At 49.6% G+C, this 25,679-nt stretch overlaps 1 protein-coding gene across 5 annotated transcripts in view; it reads right to left on the bottom strand.

Moving 5' to 3' along the window:
* The window catches only part of TFEB (transcription factor EB), a 72,486-nt gene that overhangs the window by 45,861 nt on the left and 946 nt on the right, over positions 1-25,679 (bottom strand). The window contains exon 1 of one of the 5 annotated variants that reach the window (XM_077839316.1): positions 14,473-14,491. The exons of 3 other annotated variants lie outside the window; for them this stretch is intronic. The gene's annotated coding sequence lies outside the window, so the exon portion shown is untranslated. Of the gene's footprint in view, positions 1-14,298; positions 14,315-14,472; positions 14,492-25,679 lie in introns of those variants that run through there. One more of the 5 variants, XM_077839317.1, reaches the window with a different exon arrangement.

Here is a 25,679-nt window from a genome sequence, read left to right as displayed (position 1 = left end):
GCACTGGAGTCCTGTTGGGATCTCGAAAGCTGGAGTCTTGTTCACTCACCCCTACAGACACTGTACAGCCTGCGAACGGTGACCAGAGGGTGGATCCTAAACTCAGATGGATTAGGGAACAGCAGGGAGGCAGAGGGTCCAGAGCAGCATGGGCAGTGGAGGATGACGGGAAGCAGGCGCAGAGCGGTAAGGGAGACGGAGGAGGAAAAGAGTCCTGACCAGCAGGAGTGGGCCAAATGTGCACTAGGAACTCGACACCCAGGGCCTGGTCCCTAACTACGCTGCTGAGGGCTGGTATCTTAACCCCTTGCATCAGGGTGCTAGATGTCCCTGAGCTAAAGGGCTGCTCACTCCCCTACGCAGTCTCCAATGGCATCCATGAATTTGCTCCCTGCCTGGGGGATGGAATGGCCCACTCAGAAGCGATGCTCTGCAGTTGACGTGCTCTGCGTCCCAACCCCACTGGCTAGAGCTCAGGCTAACAAAGGCACTGTGTGTGCAGCCTTGAGCTACAAACGGGAGCCTTGCAGAGCCACAGCTGGGGGTCAAGCCAGGAATTCGACAGAGCAGAGAGCTGCTCCTCCCCGGCATGCAGGGCCTGTATCGGCCACATCGGGGTGGGGACTGGCTGATTCATACCTCACGCTAACAGAGTGCTGATCACCCACTGGGTGCCAGCCACGGACCAAGAGAGGAAGATTAGTTCCCTGCAGAATCTGGGGTATATTCCTTGCCTGAGCCAAGGTGCAGGGAGGTTGCTGTTATCACCTGTTGGGGAATTTCCACGTTGATACCATGATGGCATTTACCCTCTGGCAGGTGTGACTCTAGGAACACCACATTGGGCCAACAGAGTTATGGCAGGAGAGAATCTGACTTATTTCTCCGATTCTCCTCACTTACCCCGATACTAATGTGGTTACTCCAGATTTACACAGGGATAATTTAAAGGACAATCAGACTCAGGCCCATTGCATTTAAAATCCATTAATCCAAAAGGATCCCAGTGAGCTGAACAAGTTGATCTTTAAATTCTACAAGGGGTATCCTCACTTACCACTCGAATGCAGCTGTCTCTGGGGTGGAAGGCTGCAACTCTTAAACAGCGCACACAAGGGAAGGTTTATATAATATCTGTATGGTTCTGAATTTGGATTCAGATCCAAATTTAGCACTTTAGGACCTATTTCCAGAGTAAAGAGAAAAGAAAACACACAAAAAGCAACAGCTTGGATTTATATAGCATGGATCACAGTTGGAGATCAGCTACACTAAGGGTCAGTTTTTCTAAAGAGCTGTGCTCCCATTTAGGTAGCATAATAAATGACCATATTTTCCAAAAGACACAGCATATTTAGGTGCTAAGCCCTTTGGAAAACCTGGCCCCAATCCTGGGTGCTGAGCACTTGTAAATCTGGCCTTCAGCTCTTTGGAAAACCTAGGGTATACGGACGCTAGAAACACGACAGCAGCACAGCTGCAACATAGATACTTACTACAGCGATGGAAGGGATTCGTCCACGGATGTAGTAAATCCACCTCTCCTAGCAACGTCCACACTGGGTTCTATGGCGGCTTAATTATATCGCACAGGGCGTGAAATTTTTCGCAGCCCTGAGCAATGTAGCTAAGCCAACCTAACTTTGTAGTGTAGACCAGCCCCTAGTCTTACAGGTTTGCAGGACCATGCCTTAAGTTTGTGAAGTGCTCTGGGATCCTTTGGGGGAAAGTTGCTGTGTAGACATAAACTACTAGACTTAATTCCAATCTCATCCATTTTATACCAGAGTAAATGAGACAATCACGCCCACTATGATTTGTGGGGAGAGGAAGTTTGTAGCATGGGAGCTCACAGCTTATTTCGGATATCCACAGTAAATTAAATTAATGGACTGAAATACAACGGCTGGTGCCAGAATGAAGAATTAAGCTTCCTTAAAAGTATCTCACTGTTATTTACTGACGCACATTTTGTTGATGGATCTTTTTCATTTTCACTGGGGTCGTAATCTTATTGTTCTCTCATTTGCACCAGTGTCCATCTGGAGTAATTCCGCCAAGAACAGAACTGGTGTAACCAAGGACAGAACTGGAACCCGTCTATGATCGGTTTTATCCAGTGCACATCACCATGGGACGAAAGCCCACAGGGTCTGATTCCCCACCTGAGCTGTCACTTGCACCTGTGCAAAGTGAATATAAAGTAGGTACAAAAACGTTACCAGTGGTGAGAGTGGAAGGCTGTGCTTTGGGAGGACTTTGCACTCCTTACGCACAGGTGCAAATGACACTTGTTGTGAAAGCACCAGAGAATCAGACCCCTGGAGTCGTTTTTACTGACTGTTCACGTATCTACCAACGGACAGCAACTCCCAGGGCATCAGGGCAGTTGCTTGGCAACAAGTTGTATTTTCCAAAGTTGCACACAGCCATAGCTCAGCGACTGACCGGGTTCGTGGAGCTGCCTGTTACCAGGCACCGCTGCGCTTGCCCAGAAGCTAATTATCGCTCAGTTGGCTCAGTACGCCCCATGCCATTATAAAATATGCCCCGCAGTTATTTATACAGAAGGAATGGCAGCCTAACACTCAGCGCTACTTATGGCTCAGCTTCTCCTTCACAAAGCAAGGTGCTGCCGTTTTGATCTACCCACGCCCCCAGTCTCCTACCATCCAGATCTCCCATGCATTGGGACCCTCCTTGCCACTGAATGACTCTGAAGAAAGTCTAAGCCACAGTCAGTGGAAGCAAACAAAATAAAAATCAGGGCTAAAAATAAAGCTCGTAATGAGCCAGGTTCCAGATATAGCACATGCAAAGCACACAGGATGGCTCAGGTTACAGGCCGCCACCCTAGCCAAGGGGAACCAACTGCCAGCCTTATCGTGGTACTCAAAGGAGGCTGAAAAGGAGGTATGACAGGCACCCCTGTAGGCCTCATGCAGGGTTTCCCTGCATGGGGGTGAATTTCAAGGCTTATATGAGACTTCAGCAGTTCTTCGTGCTGGCCCCTCTGCTCTGAATTTCACTCTGTGTGCACGGTGTTCCAGACAGATGGGAGAGAAGGAGGGGATGATGCCTCTCTAAACCCAATCTACGCTTCTGGTGAGTGACTGACAGAGATGTACACAGGCAGGAACACCGTCCTGCACAGCAGAGGAGAAACTGGGCCTCACCATACAAGACACATTTAATGCACTGTAAATAATATATGCATAGAAGGACCACCGAAAAAAGCTGTAAGGCAGATGGGCCAAGCAGTCACTTGGTGACAGGGCCCCTGGATGCAATATCCTGGGCACGGCTGCCTGTCCCTGCCATGGATAATATATGTCCAGCTGCCAAGGCAGACGCTCAGCATCATTCTTTCAGTGCACAGTCTGAGTGCCCAGGGCATAGCGGCTGCACCGTTACAAGGAGGTGAGGCTGTGTGATCTGGTATCACTGATACATCAGCTTTATAAGGAGTCTCTCTGACCTACATCCCTTGGCATCGGGCACTGGATGCTACGCAGAGGCGGACAGGATCCCCTATGGAGTAACCGATTTGCCTGGAGTGTCCCACAGTCCTAGAGCACAGGCGCGGGAACTAGGGGTGCTGTTGCACCCCCTGGCTTGAAGTGGTTTCCATCATATGCAAGGTTTACAGTTTGGTTCAATGGTTCTCAGCCCCCACACTATACAAACCTGTTCCAGCATTACAGAGCACAGGGAGCCAGAGTACCCGCCCCACAGACTGATCCACAGCGCCATGTACAGCAGGGCAAGCTTCCTACATACTGCCCCACAAACCTGCTCTCAAAGGATCTCTAGGGAGCAGAGGGAAGCCTCTCTGCTCAGACCCCCAACCCAAGGGACTAACTGGTGCCTTCGACACCTTTCAGCTGAACTACAAGCCACAAAACTCATTCCACACAGGCCCATTAAACAGATATGAACTGGAGGCCAAGAAGGAGGAGGCTCAATGGCCCATTGCTAATCCCCTGAGCTACCCAGCTGTGACTGATCATGGCGTTTCAGGAATGGAAAGATCAATTAGAATATTGACTCCCCAAGCAGTGGAAAGGTTGTTACCGGGAGCCAACGGGGAGTGGGGAAGGCCCAGTGGGTGGGGGGGAGATCGGACCTTTGACACTCAGTTTATGCTGCTTCACTGATAAACACAAGTGTTTAGGAAAGGAAACAGAAAAAGAAAGAAATGAAAATAACTGTTTCTTTATACTACCAAAAAAAAAAAAAAAGCAATCTTCCTTCCTTGTTTCTCTTTTCTGAATGCCACTAAGGGAAGGAAAGGGCAGTGCCCACCAAGAGGTGGCCTGGCTCAGCTCGGCACCAAAAGCTTCACACGATTTTGGCAGAGGCCCAGGAAGCAGACCCAAGAGACATACAGACATGCCTGAAAAACAGGGGCACCCAAACTCAGCCCAACCAAGCAGCTGCTGCTACTGGCTCAGAGCCACACCCTGTTTGCAGGGCCCTAAAAAAAGCAAAGCACAGGCGATCACCACCATCCTCGAGTTTAAAACATAGGGATGGCCCATGGAGACTCCGGGGCCCAGTGACACAGGCCCCAGCTCAAGGTTTAAAAGTTGGGGGGGGGGGTCACGTCACAGGCTGACGGGGTGGGAGAGGGCAATCCGAGCGTCCCTGCTCTAGGTTTGTGCCACCAGCGATGGGCGCCTGGGATCCCGGAGCCAGGAGGAGTCAAGGAGGGGGCTCCACCCACAGCGGGCACAGACGTTACTGCACCGCTGCATCTCTCAGCTGGTTATTCCAAACCGAGCTCACCGCCATGCTGCAGAGCTGTAACAAACGGGCCCTGCACCGCCTCCCAGCTGACGCTCTCCAGCCAGCCCAGACCCAGCGCCGCAGGTGGCATGGCGCGTTCTATCCCAGGGAGGCGCTCACGCTGCGCTCGTCACACGGCGAAGGCCGCACTGCACAGCAGGTGTAGGCAGGGCTCCCAGCTGCACCCCCGCACCACCCAGCGGGTGCCCAGGGGGCACTGCAGTGGTGCTGGGGGGCACTGCAGTGGTGCTGGGGGGCACCACGGGGATGGACGGGGAGCAGCAACGAGGGAGGCACGCAGACGTGGGTGTGACAAAATTGCCCCTGTTCCCTTCTGAATCGAATGCCTGCCTGTCTGGTTCAGAACGCAGAGCAGCTAAGAACCCGCAACTGAGACAGGGCGCAGAGCAGAGATGCTTACTCTGTGTTGAGATTTGCTCCGACAGGTGCCAGGCCTTTCCTGTCCTCACCCCTCCGTGACCAGTGGCTTTGGTTTGTTCTGGTTTTCCCCACTATGAAGTTGTAATGACAATATATAGCCGAAAGCTCGGACATCCAGCTTCCTCCGGACAGCTCCCCCTGCCCTCTGAACCCCAGTCCCACAATCACAGTGCTCTCTGGGGGCATCACCAAGTTGCAGAGCCTTTTCCCTCCCCATCCAGAGCTGGCTACTCTCCTACAAGGCATCCCAGGAACGGAGCCCCCTGGCACTTTAAATACAGCCCAGAACACCACACCCGCTTCCAGCCCTGCTTCCAGCATGGGAGAACCAACAAGCTCTGTCATAACATAGCCCCACAGCTGCCCTCTTCACCCACGCCCCCCCTCCTGTCCTGCAAGGACAGCCACTTGCTTTGCTCTATCTGGTACCCACTGGGCGTGGGGACGGAGGAACGTGCAACACGCACGCTGCTCACAATTCTCATTACCTGAATGCCGAGCGTGGCTCCCCGTAGCCAGGAATAGTAGAGAGATGAGATCAGATCCTCACTAGGACGGGGACACACAGCAGCATCCCCCCCTCACTGTCCGGGTAAATCTGTCTGACTCTTACACCGCTCCTGCATTTCCTCATTTCCCCAGGGCCCCGCTTTTAATGTAGCGCCCGGCAGCAGCGGGGGAGAGGAAGTTGCAAAAAGCCCCCGGGACTGCTTGTCTCATTCCCTTAACGTGACGAAGAAATTACTAAGCCAAGCTAAAATAAATAAATAAATAGCCCCAACGGCCACGAGGCGTCACCACATCTCCAGTCCCCCTACCGCACGGTCCGTGACCTCTCCAAGAAGATACGCACATTTCCAGCACCTCCTAACTGCTGCCCGCTAGCTGGAGGGGAGGTGAGCAGCCACCTGTGATGTGTAGGAAGGGGCAGAGCTTCTGCAGTCACACTCAGATGACCCTTGCATGGGAACAGGAGTTTGAGGGCGCATGTCTATAGTTCCTCTCTGCCAACACGTAAGGTTTCAGCAGCTCTGTTCAACCCGGGCATAGTCTTATCACGGCACTTGTAACGGCCAGGAACTATTACACTGTATTATCCAAGGATCTCTCAGTGCTTTGCAGTCATAAAATCAATTAATTAAGCTTCACAACCCAGCCCACAAGACGGGTCCTTTTCCTCCTTTTACAGATATGCAAACCAAGACATGAAGCAAAGCTATAGAAATTGCCCAAGGCCACACAAGAAGTCAGTGGCAGAGCCAAGAATAGACCCAAGGCCTGATGCCCAGTCCTCTGCTCTAACCACTAGGCCCACACACCTCCCCTAGAGGCTAAAGAGCCTTCAGTGAATAATATTCCGCGCTTCCTTTGCAACTTCTACCCACTGATATCAAAGCACTGCACAGACATTTATTAACCCAGGCATGCAACACCCATGCGTGGCAGGAATTATCAGCTACATTTTACTGACAGGGAAACTGAGGCAAAGACACGTGATGTGACTTACCCAAGGCCAGGGGGAGTCTGTGGGATACCGGCCCGTACACCTGTACTTTTGGCACTAGACTTGCCCTTTGTCCAAACGGCACACAAAGCGCTTTATGAATTTGGAGTTCCCACAGCTGAAATGCAGCTGCCTCTGGGGAAGGAGAGACTTGTTTAACAGCTGCATAGCAATTCCGAGCAGCAACAGGAAGAATCGTGGCTCTAACCGAAACTGCAGGGGAGAGGGTGGAATTTTAATAGGAAGGATCCAGTCTCCCAAGTTGGAATTTGCCCAGGACTCTGAGACTAACACCTTTATTCTTGCGAAAAATGCCATGTGATCCTTATCGACCACGAGGGTCAGGGCCTTGATTTCACAGCTCACCCCAAAGATGGCACTTCTGGCAGCAGAGAAGCCTCTGATATGATGCAATCACGTGTTGTTACTCTGGGTAGAGTAGGTCAGTGACAGGGTTAATGAAACGGAGGCTGCTGGTTTCAGCTCACATGGCAACAACCGGTAAAAAGCCATGGGACCAACTCCTCTCTCACACAGACCTTGCTTACGCTACCTTCTCGGGTAAAACTCCCCTGATTTCCCCCTACAACTCCCCCTTGCTATCACCAGCGGGGCCCTATAGTAGACACGGTGACAGCATTTTAACGCTTGCGTCACCTAGACCTGCTCTGAGCAGGGCTAGACATCCCGATGGCCAGACCCTGAGCTGCCAACCAGAGTCCTGTCTACCCTTGATTGTCCTACCACCAGTGGGAGCAATGATGGGGAAGCAGTAGGGAAAGACAGCTAATATGCACACAGTCATAGCGATGCTCCTGGCAGACCTGCTGGGGAATTCAAAGGGAAACAAGGTACATTTCAGAGATGAGTGAGCTCTGCTATTTGCGTCTGCCCTTGCAAATTAATCGCATTCTAGTTCAGTGGCTGGGCATATTTGGTCAGATCCTGAGCAAGTGTAAGTCAGCATAGTTCCACTACTTTCAAGGGAGCAGTGCTTATTTACACCAGCTGAGGATCAGGACATGAGCTGGGTCCCCGGCGAGGTGGTTAGGAGCTAACATAGAGCCAAGCCAACACCCCGAGCCAAGCCCTGCTTTGCAGCTTTCAGACTCAACGCCACTTGCGCAAAGAGGACATTGACTGTTGCTCAGATATGCTAGAGTTTTACGCTCACCTTGCACAGGTGTCAGTGACCACACCAGGGGCCTGATTCTCCCTACACCTTGGGGAGTCATTTCTACCAGGACAGAGCAGGTGTAAATCCTTGCCACTCCCACTCAGTAGTGTTTTACGCTCCCTTTTGCACTGGAGTGACTGAGTGCACAAGGTGCTGGGATCACGGAGAATCAGATCCTAGAATTTACAGTGGCACGGCTGTCAGCTCCCAACCTGACAGGTACAATGTCCGGATTCGGGTCCAAACTGGCCCCCAAGTTCAGGGTGCCGTGACGTGGGAGGGCGTTGGCTTGGCCTCATCTCTGCTCCTAACAATCCAAGCCCCTGTCCATTCTGAACACACAAGCCTATAGGTTGTCTCTGATGTTTTGGTCTCCCTGGGCCTGGTGTTCTCCTACCCACCCACCATTTGTGATTTGCAGCATTTCCCCTGCCCCTTGGCACATCCACAGCTGACAGTGACCAGGTAATGGTGCAGGACATTCACAGCTGGCTCCCATACTCAGGAAGAGGGATGATGGCTCTTGCACGCACACAGCCAGCTGTTCCTTCCCCTTTTCCCCCAACCCCCCGCTACACTCTCACTAATATCTGCCACCACCCAGGCTTCAGTAGCAGGAGCCTCCCGCTCCCTGTGGCCATCGGTGCCTTTGGAACACTCCAGACACACAACGGTAGCTCAGACAGATGCGGCATTGACTCGAGGAGCCTCTCACTCCGAGCTGGCACTGGCGGGAACCCCCGGAGCGAGAGTCCGATTCAGAGGGGGACAGCGACAAGGACTCTGTGTGAAGGCTCACACAGCTGGCTCCACTGCCCGGGGCTCCAGTACACACCCTCCCTTGTGGAGAGTCTATTTACCACCTCCCCCCTTTGTGTTTGGGGCCAGAGAGGCCCCTACGGCAGGGTTCCGGCTGCCAGTATTCCCAGGCCAGCTGAACTGAAGGGCCTATCTTTATCTTTTCACTTGTCTGTGGATTTAAATAGCTAGGAGGGACACGGAAGGCCTCTGTTTATTTACCAGTTAATGCGTACAGACCTTGTCTACACACTGCTGGAGGGGGGTGCGGAGCTGAGCACCCTTCTCACCAGCACTCCTCCTAGGCCCCGTTCAAACAGATCAGAACTGGGCACGTACAACCACATGCCAGGGGCTAGCTCTCTCCCCGTGCGTATGGGGCACAGATCTCCCAGGCATCCTATGCCCCCCTCGGCTGGGGGGCCTCCTAGGGTTTAGCTGGGTGATGGCAGCAGCCCCAAAGTCGCCTGCAGGGTCAGGGAAATCAGATACACCTTATTGATTTGAAGTTGGTTTAGTGCTGGTGAAAGGCGCCAGATTGACGGTTCTGGAGAATGGAGTCCCCCACTGTGCACACAGAGCAAGGACAGCACCAGCAGCCTCAAGGCAAGCTTCCCGCACTGGCCCCAGCCTTCCCCTGGTGGGACCCTGTGGGGCAAGAGTGAGGAGTTCAGTGTCCACAGCCCTTGCAGTCCTTGCCCCTCCTGTTAGACTGACGCAAGGGGCGACACTTCCCCCTCCCTGCCCCCAGCCACATGATGGTGACCTATGTGACCTGGGCACCTGTCTGCTACCCAACAGACTGACTCCCACCTCAGTCACGTTGAATGGCCAGACAGGAACAACTCCGGTCCCTACTGACCCAGGTGGGATTAGAACCAGTGTCAAGCTTTGTAGCTCATCCCCAAGCCAGTTGGTTTGCAGCAACACACATCTCTCAGTGCACCTGGCAATGAAGGGGCTGGTCCAGCTAATCCTGCCACCTCTCCAAAAGCCTGATCCTGACTGATTCCCAACAGCCATGCCCTGCAATTCCCAGGATCAGACACAAAATGAGCAGAGAGAAGAGACCAAAATCTGCCGAAAGCCTCCTCGCCCAAGGCCTCCGAAACAGAAGGGTCAAAGTAGATAGCACCAGAGCTATGTCCCACCCCAGGCAGGCACGAAAGGGGCACTATGAAGAAGAGGCTAGTGTCCCCGAAGGACTGGAAGTCTTGTTTTATGTAGGGGCGCATAGGGCAAACCTGAGGAGACATATCCCATGAGCCCACACTGAGATGATGGCTAGCTGCTGACGCTCGGGTTATTTACAGCCCTTGGCAGGCCTTGGGAGGCTGTATCATCAGAAAGCCATCTCTGTGGTTCAGGCAGCTTCCCGCGAGGCTATGTCTCTTCACACATTGAACACTGAAGGGAGGGCTGCCTGTGAGACACAGGAGGTGAGATTAGATGATCTAACGGTCCCTTCTGGCCTTAAACTCTAGGACTGATCCTTAGTATCTTCTCCATAGCGCCTGCCATCTTTATGGTGCTTCTCAGTCACGGGAAAGCCCTCCACAACCCCAGAAAGGCCAGGGGTTTGCACTCGCACATCGCTGGGGTCCCTCTCGCGAGCTAGTGGCATGCTGGGGAGCCAGCAGCGTAGTTTGGGCATACTAATAGTGAAAGAGACGACTGCTGGTGCACTGGAGGAGCAGCGGCGGCATATTTCTGGAATACAGGTTGTGAATTGGCAGGGTAGCCTTAGCATGCTATTTATGTACCACCAGTTCACTACTGGCTCACTAGCTGTGCACCGCAGAGGTACTAGCCGTGTACTGGCAAACCAGTTGTGCACTGGTAGTATATTACTGTTGTCCGAGCTCTGCACCACTTGCACACTCACTGTGCATTCCTGGTTCACCACCAACATATTATTGTCACACTCGTGACATTTTATGGTGGGCACTACCGGACGGTTCAATCCAATCCCATCTAGTGCAGGCCCCAAGACTACGCGATGTGGGCACGGTATGGGCGACACACCTATGTGGAAACAAGGCCCTGCTGCTCGCCCGTAGATGGAACAGGCACGAAACCTGCCAACCATCCACTTGGCTTTGTGAAGGGGGTGAGACGCAGGGGGACGGAGACCAAGGGGGAGAGCTAATTGACGTCGTCTTTTCCAAACATCCTTGGCACCTGGCTGCGTAAGCCCGGTGGAAAACTGTGAAATTCTGCCCTCGCTACCTCACAGCTGAAGCAGGCAGGGGCGGACAGATCGATTAGGCAGATGGACGGAAGACAACCACCCACAGCCGCATGGACGGCATCCTGGGCTGGGCCCCCTTCATGTCACCGGGGACATGCAGCCTTGAAAGGGAGAAGAGGTCCTTTAATAGGCATGGCAGACCCCCCCCCCCGAAGCCCCCCAGGAGGGGAAACCTTAGCAAATAAGGGCAGGAGGCCAATGAGAGACTGAGTCACAGGGCCTGTTTTTAGCTCTGGCATCTCAGCAACGTGGACCGCTGTGTTGTTAACAGGCACTTGGGTCAGAGGCCAAATGTTTTCCCTTCCTTACTTTAAATACCACAGTCAGAAGCAGCCCAGACATTTAGCACAGTGAAAACATTACCCCTCCAGGCAGGCGGGCAGCAAAACCTGTGCAACAGCAGGACCTGGGCTGAGGGGGACACGCAAGCCCCCCATTTATCCCGGGTGCCCTTCCGCTTGTGTCAGGGTTACCGGAGCATCTGTAACCATCTGAACTGGACTGGTGCTGCCAAGCACACAGTAGGATCTGGTTCTGACCCACGGTGCCAGGTACATCCATCCCCTTGGACAAACCGCCATGCCCCTGGCTGCCGTCCGTGGCAGCAGTGACAGGGTTAATAAAAGCAGCTCTCTAAACCTGCCAGTGCCCTCACCCTCATCCTAGGTGAGGGAAAGCAAACCCCGGGTAGAGAGATCAATGATCAACCACACTTCAAAGCATGGCCCCCAGCCCAGCTGGAGGTCGTGGCCTCTAAGGTACAGGTATGTGGGAGGGGGAAGGAGTATGATCAGCTTGGTCCCAGGCCTGTCCGTGGCATCTGGTCCTCCTCAAACACTGGGTGCCTTTGCACTCAGTCCCCTCACCCCTTGACTTAGAAACCTTGCAATTGCTGCAAAGGATTTTGGGTACACACTCAAGGCAAATCAGACAAAAGTTGCTGGGAGCAGGAAGGGGGTATGGAAAAGACAGACAGGGATCACCGTAGGAGATCAACCCAGCATTCTGCGCTGACTGGGGATCCGGCCACCGACAGACAATGCTTCAGAGCAAAGAGAGAACTGCTCCCTAGTGCAACTGGCCCGCGGTGCGCTCACAAGGAGGGGAGGCAATCCCCCACCAGAATTAAACATCACAAGCCAGGCAGCAAGGGAGGGGGAGGGAAGGGGACAAGTGAGCAAAGCTCACTAAAACTCTGTCCTAACCAAGTCACAAGACCACACACTCTGGAGACAGCAAGAGATCAATCCTTCATTTAAGATAAATCAACTCGAGCTCAGTGACCCAGGAAACGAGGCAAAGGGAACCCAGCAACACCCAGGGACTGAGTGTTTAAAAACACTCCCACCCACCCCCATCCTTTTTACCCTTGAGCAAAGGGGCAAAGGGAAAATCAGAATGACCTTGGCCAAACCCTTGGGAAAGACTCTCCCCACATACATGGGGGAAATGGCAGCTCTTCAGATTAATTTCAGCAAGGGCCGCACTTTCTAATGGCTACCCCTGTAGGGATGATCCCCATATAGATCATGAGAGCTGGGGGGTGGGGGCAGCGGAACTTAAAAAAAAAGAAAAAGAAGAAGGATCATGGTCCAGTAGTTAGCACAGAAGACCAGTACTCAAGCAAAATCTGATGCTGCTCCGACTCAGACAGGTTAAAGGAGATACAGCAATGTAAACTAGGGGTAATGGGGATCAGAATCAGATCAATACACTAGTTCTGAGCTCACATTATGACTCCTTGCGCTGGGAATTACAGCTCCAGCTCAAAGTGTAGATATACCTGTAAGCTCCTGGTGATCTCAAACGAAAGGGACAAAGCATCCAGTCATTGAAGGGACCCTGAACCCCTTCCTAAGGGAGGTGGGGCTACATGAAACCTCCATCCATCCCCCTCGTCTCCCCTCACCTTGGCTGTTTTGGAAGATGCACCGCAGTGCTGGGAAGCAGGTAGTATTTATAAACGTGCATCAGTCAGCCCCCACTGGGCCACCGGTGGATTGCACGTAATTGTACCGTGCCTGCGTCGCCCCATGAGTTCTCGGCCTCTCTGGACACAGCAGCTGCAGCTGTTGCTCAGACCCAATAATAAACAAGTCAAAGGGACAGAGTGTGATTTGACTTCCCAAATAGCCCTCACAACTGTCCCTGCTTTCACACCCGGATCTACCTTTGTCCCAGCCCCGAGCCCACTTCTCAGGCGTGTTCATTTCTGAGCTGTAAAAATGTAACTGACAATGGAGAAATCAGCAACACCAGCTTTGCTGCTTCCCCCTCCCCTGAACTCGGTGCGAGCCCCACATTTCAGAGTTTATTGAAGGTTACGTTTGAGTCTGACCTCAGAGTAATCCCATGGAAAACTATGGAGTGATGCTGGCACAACCAAGATTGGGATCTAGCCCTAACGGGGCACCCTCTCGGCCAGGTTCTCAACGGTGGGGTTGGGAACTACCACAAGGCTCCGACCATCAGGTGCCAACTCAAATCACTAGCGAGCTGAGCGATTCTGGCCCAAGCACCTGTGTCTGATCGTCAGCACATTGTGTCGCTTAGCTTCCTCAAGGAGCGTATGGCGAGGAGAGGGTTGGGGGATGAAGGGACGGAGCCAATGAAAGGGACAATCCAGAGGAACAGAAGGCCACAGGTTGGAGTCCTGAAAGACAATGGAGAAGGGCCTTTGCACGGAGGAGATGGATCAGGCCCGTGCCCTGAACCTGTTTCAGACGAGGAAAGAGATGAGGTGACAGGGCTGTATTTCCCACATTAGTGGCTATTAAATACATTTAGTGGCTTGGAGAAATATCTGGCAATTTGACTGACCCAGGGTGGCTCGCACCATTCTTCCCACGTCCCTCTGGCCTGAGCTAGAGCTCTGCAGGGCAATAGCATGGGACACCTCCCTCCGCACTAGGTTACACAACTCTGCGGTCCCGATTCATTGGGCATCTTCTGAGAGCCTCACCCCATGGATAGGGTGTGGGTCTCCTCTCACTGCACCCCGCGCCGCCCCCCCCCCCCCAAGGCACTCCATGCTGACACCAAACCTCACCCATCATACACCCAATCTCTTCCCTCAAAGGACGGCGGAAAGCAGCCTTCATGCTAGGAGGAAATGCTCTAAAGCTAGTGCTGTTCTCAGTGACTCAGGAAACTAGAGGAATCTCTTCTCATTCCCTCCCACTTTTCCGAAAAGTCCTCTCTCTGTTCTCTGGCTGTAAACATGTCCTTCCAGCCACAGGAGGGGAGCATATCAGTTCCTTTTCCCTCCCTCCCACCCCGCCCTTTGGCTTGCCTGTGGTTTTGCATCATCATCTGCTAATATTGCAACACACTGTTTACCTCAGTCTTGTTGCAGCTTTGAGGCCTTTCTGAGAGTTCCCACCAGGCTGCTAGGGAATCTGACAAATCAGTCAGGTGACTGGCTGCTCTGATTCCAGCAGGCACCAGCGAGGCACCCTGCTCTCAGAAGTACAAAGGATGAATCAGCAATTCCCTCCCCAAGCGAAAACTCACCCACATTAAACACTTGATTGGCTCACTTTTCACCACCGATGGCACAAGTACTGGCAGTAAAATCTATGGAGCTAGCCCCAGGTACAATGGTGAAGCCAGCCTGGTCAGTTTCACTTTCTGTTTCTGCTAAGTTTCCCTTCCTGGTTCTCATGCAACAACTGCACCCTTGTTTCAGCTTTCAGCACTCTCGGGGGGCAATTTAAATCCAAAACAGAGCTCCCTACACATCACAGTGATGGGGGAGGACGACGGATAGATTAGATGCATGCAATACAATAAAATCTTTGTTTAGGAATCCTTAAATAGTCTGGGATTCCTTCCTTTAGCATAAATGACTACCTATAACTTCAGTTTCAGGATTCTTTATAACTGAAGCAAATTTTCAATAATAAAAGTGGGAAGACACTTAATCTGCATGAAACATTAGTGACCCTGGGTCTTGGGATTTATCTAGACAAGAAAGTTGCATCAGCTTAATTTAAGGTATGAACTTAAACAGATTAGACTGTAAGATCTTTGGGGCAGGGGCGGTCTTTTTGTTCTGTGTCCGTGCAGTGCCTAGAACAATGGGAGCTGGGTCCCAGACTCAGACTCCCAGCTGCTCCCGCAATACAAAAAATAATAATTTAGTTCAATTGGTCACACCCCTGTGTGAATACGCTTATTCCGATAAAAAAGTGACATTTTTCAGTTTCACTTCCATCAACTGGGAATAGGTTTCAGACAAATCAGGCTCAGCCACTCAAACCAAAACAAGACCATCAACCAGGGCATTCACACGAGTTTAATTATAGTAGTTTAAAAAACGATTTAAGTTAAACCAGTGCAATGTTCCCATGTAGACAAGACCCAAGAGGAGGGACATTTGAAAGGCATGGATGCAGAGAAATGCAATGAAATCCATTTCATGAGCATTTCCATTAGGTTTGAGCCCACCTTTCTTCTTCTATTGGACACGCTACCCTGGCAAAGTCTTTTTAAATCCTGGGCGCCTACATGCAGTTCTCCATTACAACCGTGGGACCACAGCAATGTCCGTAGGCACTGCACCAGCACTGCATTTGGCCCTAAATTGTTCGAATTTCTTAAGTATATATTTTAAAAAAAAGCTTTCAAAAAAGGGGAAAACCACCACAAATCACTGAATTACTACACCAGGTGTTTTGCTTCCAAAATTAAAACAGAATAAAATTACTCCAAAGCCTCGTGCCAAGTTTGCTACACCATTTAAGTCCATAAAAGTAAGGCTTTATACTACATAACCTGAGTTAAAGCGCAAGCATATCTAATAACCCCCCAAAACCTGCTGGATTTTGCCCTTGTTAATCATATATATGATGAAAGCTGATAATAAATAATAATACCTCGAGAGTAACTTTTAGCCAAGATCCTCAAGTCACTTTAAAAATAGTAATGAAATCTCACACGTTCCCTGGGATGCAGTTACGTATTACCATCCTTATTTAGATGGTATTATTATCCCACTTAAGAAAACCGAGGCAATGACAGAACAGAGAAGGAGGAGCACTATCCTGGAGTTAACCGACCCAGCCTATGAAGGTCTCCCCAAAATATATTTCAAGGCTGGACTATGGTCTAGATTCACAGATTTTTTTTTTTTAAATCAGAAGGCATTTGTGATCACCTAATCTGACCTCCAGTATAACACAGGCCACAGAATTACACTTATGTAACACAGACTCATAGACTTTAAGGTCAGAAGGGACCATCATGATCATCCATCTGACTTCCTGCACATTGCAGGCCACAAAACTTTGCCCACTCACTCCTGTAGTAGACCCATAATCTCTGGCTGGCTTCAAAGAATGTGTGTCTGACTAAAGCATATCTTCCAGAAAAGCATCCGGTCTGGATCTGAAGACACCAAAAAATGGAGACTCACCACTAATTTGTTCCAATTGTGAATCATCACCATCATTAAAAATGCATGCCTTATTTCTAATGGTCTTGTAGTTAGAAACAGAGCAAGTTAATGACAGAATCTGGAAAAGAATTCAGGAGTCAATTCAGCACCTTTCAGAGTAACAGCCGTGTTAGTCTGTCTTTGCAAAAAGAAAAGGAGTACTTGTGGCACCTTAGAGACTAACCAATTTATTTGAGCATGAGCTTTCGTGAGCAGCTCACGAAAGCTCATGCTCAAATAAATTGGTTAGTCTCTAAGGTGCCACAAGTACTCCTTTTCTTTTTGCAAAGACAGCACCTGTGGCCAATGCTAAATTCTCTTAAACTTTTCTGAAGTTACATTCTACTGAACTTCTTGTATGGGCAGTCATCGCCATAATAAGAGCACTTAATTAACATAATTATCACCACCATAATACAAGTGCTTCCCAGACATGCACTAAGCAATATGACTAACATCTATCACATGTGGTTCTTTCTCTCTCTCTCTTCCTCTATTCACGGGGAAACTGTGTGGCATTTTTCTTTCTTTATAATGTACTATCTATAGGTGCATTACTTGTTTACATCAGCAAAAGCAATGTTGAAATGCAAAAAATTCAAAGAAGTTTGTAAAGAACTTTGGCATTTTTCAAGGAGACGGGCGGTATATAAACATGAGATATCGTTGCTATGGGGCACTCAGCAGATGGCAATGTAAAACTGTGTAACGTGGGGTGGGGGGTTCTTAGTGTGGGTGCAGTGTCTTTGAAGATATGCTATATTTGTACTAGCTTTTTGAGGCAAATTACCTGGAGGGAGCTGTTGCAAACAGCAAGGAGGATTGGTCTCTGCCTTGATCTCTCTCTTTCTAGAGTTAATTCTCAGTGCAGGGTTACTTCTGGAGAACAGGACATAGGTGTTTGGTCTGAGATTTCTGAAAGAAGGGATTGCCTTTATGCCGTTTGTGACCACCTGGGTTCCCAGACTAGTGTGTGTGTATATGTAAATAAACAAGTCACATTATGAAAACGTGCTGTCTCTGTCTCACTGATTTCTCCTCCAAAAGGAAACCTGCAAGGCCTCAAAATCTGTCAGGAGGCAGAGGCATGACATTATTATAAATCACAGGGGATCTTCCGGAGATCTTACTGAAGAAGATACATGGAGAAAAAAAAGCTAACTCATACTTCTTGTCACTGTGATACATCAGGAAAAAAAATCCCTTTGTCTTCCAGCGCATTAAAGCCCAAACCTCTCTTTCTACACTTCAGAAAGCATGTCCTGCTATTAAAATAAGAACAGCAAATTTGGACTCTCTAGCATGGCCCCCCTCCAGCTTTCATCTTCCTCTCAGTCACTACATGGCTCACCAGAAACATTTCCTGGGAAACAGCCCTCAGCCAACTGGGAAGTGGGACAAGGCAGTGGGAATCGCCTTCTGGTGATTTCCAAAAGTGGGAAGAAGTGCTAACAAGCTTGTCCATGCTGATGCAACACAATCCTAACCTAGAAGGTGCTAATACGGTATGGTTGCGGTACCGTGGTTTCCCATGCTGGCACAGAGCCCTGTAGGCATCAGTTGCCTTCCAGAGGCTGGTGTGCCATTCAGAGAGGCCCCAACTGCAACAGAGCCATCTCTTGTTGTCATCATGGGGAAATGCAGTCTCCATATTCATCCAGTCTTGGGCTTCCACTGAAACCATGTTGTTTCCCCCAACATGACACCAGGCTTAAACTATGACCTGAGCGGACCGTCCACACCTGGCGCAAGAGAAATCCAGTTGCTCATGCAAGCCTAGGTTCTCCCCTCCCCGACATAGTGTACTTTACCAATAGTGTGCTTTATCGACCATGAGTACAGGGACAATTGTGTTGTCTAACTACACCATCCACAGCTTCAAGAGCTGGTACCCCGGCACGTCTGCTTGCCTGCTGTATAGCCCAGCAGCAATGCAGTGCTATGCTAGATGTGCTCCAATCCTCAAACCAGGCACTCTTTTACAATACCGTAAAACACGGAGTATATCAGCTTCTGCAGCTATAAATTTCCTTGTAAATTTCCAAAAGCAAATACAGCGCCATGGCAGGCCCTGACCGGAAACAGTGACCCTGAGCCAACATGAATCAGACCCAGGAAAACACAATCCCATGCTTTCTCCAGCCAGCCTTGCCTTTTTGCACTGGGGAGTGCAACAAAGAGAGGCGTCCTGCCATGGAAAAAAAAATATCACAGTTCCTGACACCTTGCCAGACTTGAAATAATGAAGTAACCAGTATCATTGACAGGCAGCATCGGCTAGTGGCTCAGGCACCAAACTGGGACTGAGGAGAGCGAGGCTCTACCCCCAATTCTGCCAATAACCTGCTGTCTGATCTCCGGCAGGTCACTTCCCCTCTGTTTCCTCTCCCACCCTTTTCCCTCTAGGTGCTGCCACAATAGATATGTGTAACAATAACAAACATTACAGTAGATCTCTGCCCCCTGGATACAGCTAGATTACCCCACCCACAGAAAACTTACCCTTGGGGCTCATATACCCGTGGCAAGGAAGCCTCTGCATTAAGAATAGGCCAGGATACCCTAGAGTCTTCACTCCCACTGACATGACTTCCAATTGCCCACATTCTCTCCTACCAGTATAATCCAGATCCTCCTCAGGATCAATGCCAGCAAGTGCCCTCAACAGACTCTTTCTGCCAACTGGTACTGCCTCCTTTCTCGAATATGAGAAAGCATTATTGGTTAAGTGAGGAAACAAAGGGATGGATGCTCCAGTCCCTGATGCCTCCTGTCTGGGAAACACACTTATCCAGGACAGGGGGTTTGTTAAAGACTAAGGACTTGGCCCTTCAATATCAAAACTCCCATTGATTTTTAATTTCTGGGGGAGCAGCCGTAGGTTCTCGAGGGGGAATTTCTGTGGGAACCCTTTGATGAATTATCAGCAGCATGTTGCAGGGTATCAAAAGCCTGAGAGCTGTTATGTCTAAGAGGCCAAAAAAATTACTGGTGGAGAACTCCAGCTGGATTGGTCCTGAGTACCTGAGAGGTCATCTCTTTCTCTCTGGAACCCCCACTGCCCAGAATGGCTACATCCCATCAGAACAATGCAACGATTGACCCACAGGCTCATGAACGCAGGAGACAGAACTTTCACAAGAGATTAACCTAGACTGTGGAACTCACTGCCTCATTCCTTGCACTCCCCCAATCTCTCTGTCGGTCTGTATCCACCTGTCGTCTCTTGCCTTATACTTTACTGTAAGCTCTTTGAGGCAGGGACCATCTTCTTGTTGCATCTGGACAGCGCCTAGTATAACTGGGTCCTGAGCAATGACTCAGGCTCCTAGGTACTACCACAGTATATAGATAATATAGAACAGTGAGATTAGACACACAGGCCTCACCGTGCTCAGAACTAAATGCAAAACTCGGCTCTAAGACTCAGCTTCCTCTTAGTAATCATCTCATGCACATATCTCACACACACGCAAAGACAGACACAACACAACCACATGAACATGCAACACACCCACTTTCAGACACACAATTAATCAGGCTATTTCTCCCACAGGCCAGGAGGGAAGAAGGAAGATTTTCAGTATTATTTCTAAACACACTTGGGGAGCACTCAGATGCTATCCAAACGTTGGCCATATAAGCACCAAGATAGACCAAAATCGGGATTGTCAGTGTTGCTGAAGGAAATCTATATGAAGAAAGTCAGACTCACCCTAGTTTTCTGTGTTTAATGGAGGCCTTTGCCCCTCAGCTAATCTCGGGGGGTGGGGGGGAGGGTTTACAAATAAGCCGTATCTCTGGACGGAAACAAGGAGAAAGTGACCAAGAGCTAGCAACACAGACACTGATGGAAAGGGGGAGCTGGATGGCCCTGAGAGGGAATGAGTTTGGTGGTGTCAGTCCAGTGCCTTGCGGGCCCCCTTCCAATTCTATTCCAAACAGGTTCCTTTATTGCCCTCCTCACAGCAGTGTGTGGGCGCCTTCCAGCTGGGCATTAAATGACATGACTAACAGGTGTGGTTCGCTCACTCTCTTATCCTTACCCAATGGGGAGAACTGTGCCTAGAGTGGAGAGTTTTGTTTTGGGGAAGGATTAGCTTTTTTAAACCTCTGCCCTGCTTTGTGTTCACATCAGAGAAGGCAGGCTGAAGAAACGCATCTTGCAGTGGAAGAGGAAGATGGTGAGGTCTGTGACCGTCCTTTGTTCCTGTGGGAGTTTGTTCCACCCCTGTACCTGGCCTCGTCAGCAGGGAAAACAACAAAATAGGCCGTGCTCTCTAGGGGCCCCCTTAAAAGCCAGTTGATGCATCATGATGGAGAAGCTTGCCCTGCCACGGCCCGGGCCGTACTCTGAACTAGAAGTGGTTGTTCTCCAGGGCTGTCATTCTAGCAACTTTCACTAGGACTAAATTAGCTTACAAGAGATCACATCAGTCTGCAGTTCACCACCTAGGCTCCTCTCCAGAGCCTCCCTGTCGGCTACAGGTACTGAGAGACGCTATAAACCTCAGCTAATCATGTCATTAAAGCAATAACAAAACCCCTGGGAAAGCCATGCTGAGCCAGCGCTCCAGAGAGCCGCAAAGAGCTGAATGCATCTTAACTGTCAGGGCACCCCCAGCACCACGCACAGCCCAGGGCTGGCATCACACCACATGACTCAACGAGCCAGGCCAAGGCACCACAACGCTGCACAGAGCTTCCCAGCACACCACACACAGTCATGCCACGAGACAAGAGGTCAACCAACACATGCCACAGCCAAAGCCATGACAGGAGAGCACCGGGTTTCCCAGGCTGAGCCCCAGCAGGGTACTTCTCGGCAGGTGGGGAAAGGTTGCAAGGGAAGCAGAAGGGCATTTACAGGAGTGGCCCTTCAACCCGCTGGGGAAGTCCCTTGCATTGCCTCCACAGCCTCTCGGTGTTAAATTATACAATAGGTTTTGCTGCCAGTGCAGGTCAGGCTTTACCATTACATCCTCCAAGCACTGCGGCTGACCTCCACCCCCAAACACACACGCTATGACTAATCACTTCAGTTCCTAGGAAATGCAGGGCTCTCTCTTCCCTTTCCAGACAGCGTTTCAGAGAGTTTGCTGTCTCCCCTGGCCAGCTTTGCAAAGCTCATTGCAGGGTCGGAGACGGAGCCAGATTTCAATCGCTGGGACACGTGCGCAGTGGACCTGCTGCTCTGGATCGAAAAACGGAGGCTTCAAACAAAGCACCCGGAAACCGGACTCACGCTGTCCCACAAGCCACACCTTGGTGCAATTTCCTACTGATAAGGGCAAACCCTGGAATCAGGCAAGCCCAGTGTCCCTTTGAAAACATCCCTGACCTCCTCTGCAAATACCCCTGATGTTAGAGTGTGCGCTTTGCAGTTGTGTGTCTATAGACATGCAAGCTGACCTGCTGCCCTTTTGCTCACCCTCTCAAAAGGTGACTGGCCCACAGCACACACACTGATCCCTAATACAGCAGAAGCCTCTACAGGAAGAGCTCAAGCAGCAGTGACAATGTTCAGATACCACAGCAATCATCATGGGATGATTGGAGAGGAGGAACTCTCTGGGGCAGAGAATGTCTTTTCTGTACTATAATTAAATAATAATAAAGTAGAAAGATCCACACGTACATTTCTGCGTGCGAATACAGAGACAGGTATAAATGCAACAAGTTCCTTGAGTACATGCACTAGAGATGGGCAAGCCATTTGTAGTGAACAATCAGACACATGAATGAACCCAATATGTTGGGGAAGAGTCAACATGGCTTTTGTAAAGGGAAATCATGCCTCGATCAAGCTTATGCTCAAATAAATTGGTTAGTCTCTAAGGTGCCACAAGTACTCCTTTTCTTCATGCCTCACCAATCTATCAGAATTCTTTGAGGTGGTCAACAACCATGTGGAGGAGGGTGATTAAGTGGATATAGTGTACTTTGGCTTTCCGAAAGCCTTTGACAAAGTCCCTCACCAAAGGCTCTTAAGCTAAGAGAGCAGTCATGGGATAAGAGGGAAGGTCCTTACAGACAGGAAACAAAGGGTAGGAATAAATGGTCAGTTTTCACAGTGGAGTGAGGTAAATAACAGAGTCCCCAAAGGATCTGTACTGGGACCAGTGCTGTTCAACATAATCATAAAATGATCCGGAAAAAGTGGTGAACAGTGAGATGACAAAGTGTGCAGATAATACAAAATTACCCAGGATAAGTTCAAAAAGCTGACTGTGAAGAGTGACAAAGGGATCTCACAAAAGAGGAGGACTGGACAACAAAATGGCAGATAAAATGCAATGTCGATAAATGCAAAGTGATGCACATTGGAAAACACAATCCCAGCTATCCATACAAAATGATGGGGTGTAAATTAGCTGTTATCACTCAAGAAAGATTTTGGAGTCAATGTGGATAGTTCTCTGAAAAACATTCGCTCAGTGTGCAGCAGAACCCAAAAATGCTAACAGAATATTAGGAACCATTAGGAAAGGGAGAGATAAAACAGAAAATATCATAATGCCTCTATATAAATCCATGGCATGCCCACAGTTTGAATACAGCATGCAGATCTGGTGACCCCATCTCAAAAAAAGATATGTTAGAATTGGAAAAAGCACAGAAAAGGGCAACAAAAGCGATTAGGTCTATGGGCCAACTTCCATACGATGAGAGATTAAAAAGGACTGGGACTCTCCATCTTACAAAAGAGATGACTAAGGGGGAACGGGACAGAGATCTATAAAACCATGAATGGCATGGAGTGTTATTTACCCCTTCACGTAACACGAGAACTAGGGGTCACTCAGTGAAATTAATAGGCAGCAGATTTAAAACAAACAAAGAAATAGTTATTCACACAGCACACAACCTGCGGAACTCATTACCAGAGGATGTTGTGAAAGCTAAAAGTATAACCGGGTTCAAAAGAGAATTAGATAAGTTTATGGAGGATAGGTCTATCAATGGCTATTAGCCAAGATGGTCAGGGGTGCAACCCCATGCTCTGGTTGTCTCTGCTCCGACTGCCTGAAGCTGGGACTGGACGATGGGATGGATCACTCGACAAATTGTCCTGTTCTGTTCATTCCCTCTACGCATCTGGCACTGGCCACTGTCAGAAGACAGACTATGGGCTTGATGGACCATTGGTCTGACCCAGTCTCATCGTTCTTATGTTCTTAACAATTCATTGCAAGAGCTCAGCCCCTTTTTGCGTTTGCAGATTATTCACCACTAAACACGTCACTGAACTGCTTGCTAAGGATTGCGCCCTGACTACTGCTTCAAGCACTTGGGATTCATCGCTTACTTTTGGTCCTGCACGATTGGTCACCTAAGTCACATGGTTTCTGCTGTCAAATTGGATTATTCCCAAAACCTAAAGCGCTTTCAACAATGGTCACTCCATAGCCCTACAAGTATAGGGCTTTCCCCTGCTGCCTGCTCTGTGGTTAGCCTGCAGGGCTGTCAATCCAGCCCCTTTCACCGACATGAACTCTACATACATACAAGTAATCAGTTGACCAGTAAGTCCCTGATCCTGCAGTTGGATCCACTCAGCCAGAGCCCTAAGCATGGAAGTCCAGCCCACATGGATCTGATTGCAGGATCCGGGCCTTAGTGGTCCTGTTCTAAATGTCTTTGAATCTGAGAGGCAAATGCTCTGGAAATAAAGCAAGCCACTACTGCTATTTCCTAGATTCACCCACCTGAGAGAGAGAGAGCACGCACGCGCGTCATGTTTAGGTGTAGATCCAGCAACCATAAACAAGAAGTGCAAAGAGAAGCACTGAGCAGGGATCTTTCCACGTATCCCCATTCCAAGCCCCCACGCACAGGAGCCTTGTGGCATGAACTCAAATAAACAAGGCAGAGGAAATTAAAAGGCAAAAAAGCTAACCATCTACCATCTGTTCAACTCTCTTCAATAAAGTCTCCAGGCCCTCAGAGAGGCAAGAAGCAACCCAAAATCACTGCAAACAATTCAAGGAGAAGCCCCCTGGTCACATGAAGAATCTGTTGCATTTTAAAAGAAACAGTAATAAAAAAAACCACATTTTTTTAAAAGGGAAATTTCCCCATCATCTGACTTGCTGAGGTTCAGTGGAATCAGGAAACATGCCGGAGGGTTGTTGCAATCCTTCCTGCTTCACAATGAATTAATCAGAGGCTGTAGTTGCACCCAATCTGAATTTGGCACAGTGCGTTCTCACCACTAAGAGCGCAAGACTGGAAGCCAGGCATCCCTGCGTTTTATCCCTGACACTAACACAATGAATTGCTTATCGAGTGACCTGGGCCCAACTCACGGCTGACCTGTACTTTGTGGAGTCATTTACACCAGCGCATCATGGATATGAAAACCACACCAAATCAAAAGGGCAGCATTTTACATCCACTCTACACTGGTGTAAACAGCAAGATGCAGCAACAGCAAATATGGATTCCCTGCCTCAGTTTCCCCACCAATAAAATGGGGATTAACAACCCTTGAAGTCAATGACAATCAGTACAAGCAAAGGTTTCAGAGTAGCAGCCATGTTAGTCTGTATTCTCAAAAAGAAAAGGAGTACTTGTGGCACCTTAGAGACGAACAAATTTATCTGAGCATAAACTTTCGCGAGCTACAGCTCACTTCATCGGATGCATCGGAAGCTTATAAATTTGTTAAGTCTCTAAGGTGCCACAAGTACTCCTTTTCTTAGTACAAACATAGGGGCTCACACTAATGGATCCCAAAGCAGGACTGGGGCCTTCTACTTCAGAAGGGCTTGGTGAGTACTAGCTAGTTAAGGTTCGCAACATGTTTTGAAAACATGTTAATACTGCAGGCAGATTAAGGCTGACAGCGTATCTTCCTTTGTGCCCGGAAAGTGTCTGCAGCTACCACAATGTGAATAAAACAGTAGTGTAATAGCAGTGCTAAATTAGGATTATGAATGCTATTAATAATGAACTCACGGGTTTAAAAAACAGCTCTAACAGCCCCTTGGCTCTGGTTCGGGGCGTGTGTTCAAGGTTCTAATCTTGAAATGGGATCTGCACGGGCACCGCTCACCTCCCAGATACAAGGGCAGGATCAGGGCCTCAGTTTATAAACATCTGGTGTCGAGCCTGCAGCACCAAACGCCCGCGCTCGGTCCTTAGATCGTAAATAACAAAGCACAGGCCGTGGTTGCAGAGTGCGTTCAAGGCACGCCGTGCTGTTGCACCCATCCTGCGCCCGCTGCCAGCCGGGCTCTCCGATGAGCACTGAGTCTTGAGTCATGATTCAGTCTAAACG

This window comes from Eretmochelys imbricata, chromosome 21, assembly GCF_965152235.1.
Source record: "Eretmochelys imbricata isolate rEreImb1 chromosome 21, rEreImb1.hap1, whole genome shotgun sequence".
Taxonomy (NCBI): Eukaryota; Metazoa; Chordata; order Testudines; family Cheloniidae; genus Eretmochelys; species Eretmochelys imbricata.
The sequence above is the reverse complement of the archived record's forward strand: the minus strand, read 5'-3'. Positions and strand labels throughout refer to the sequence as shown.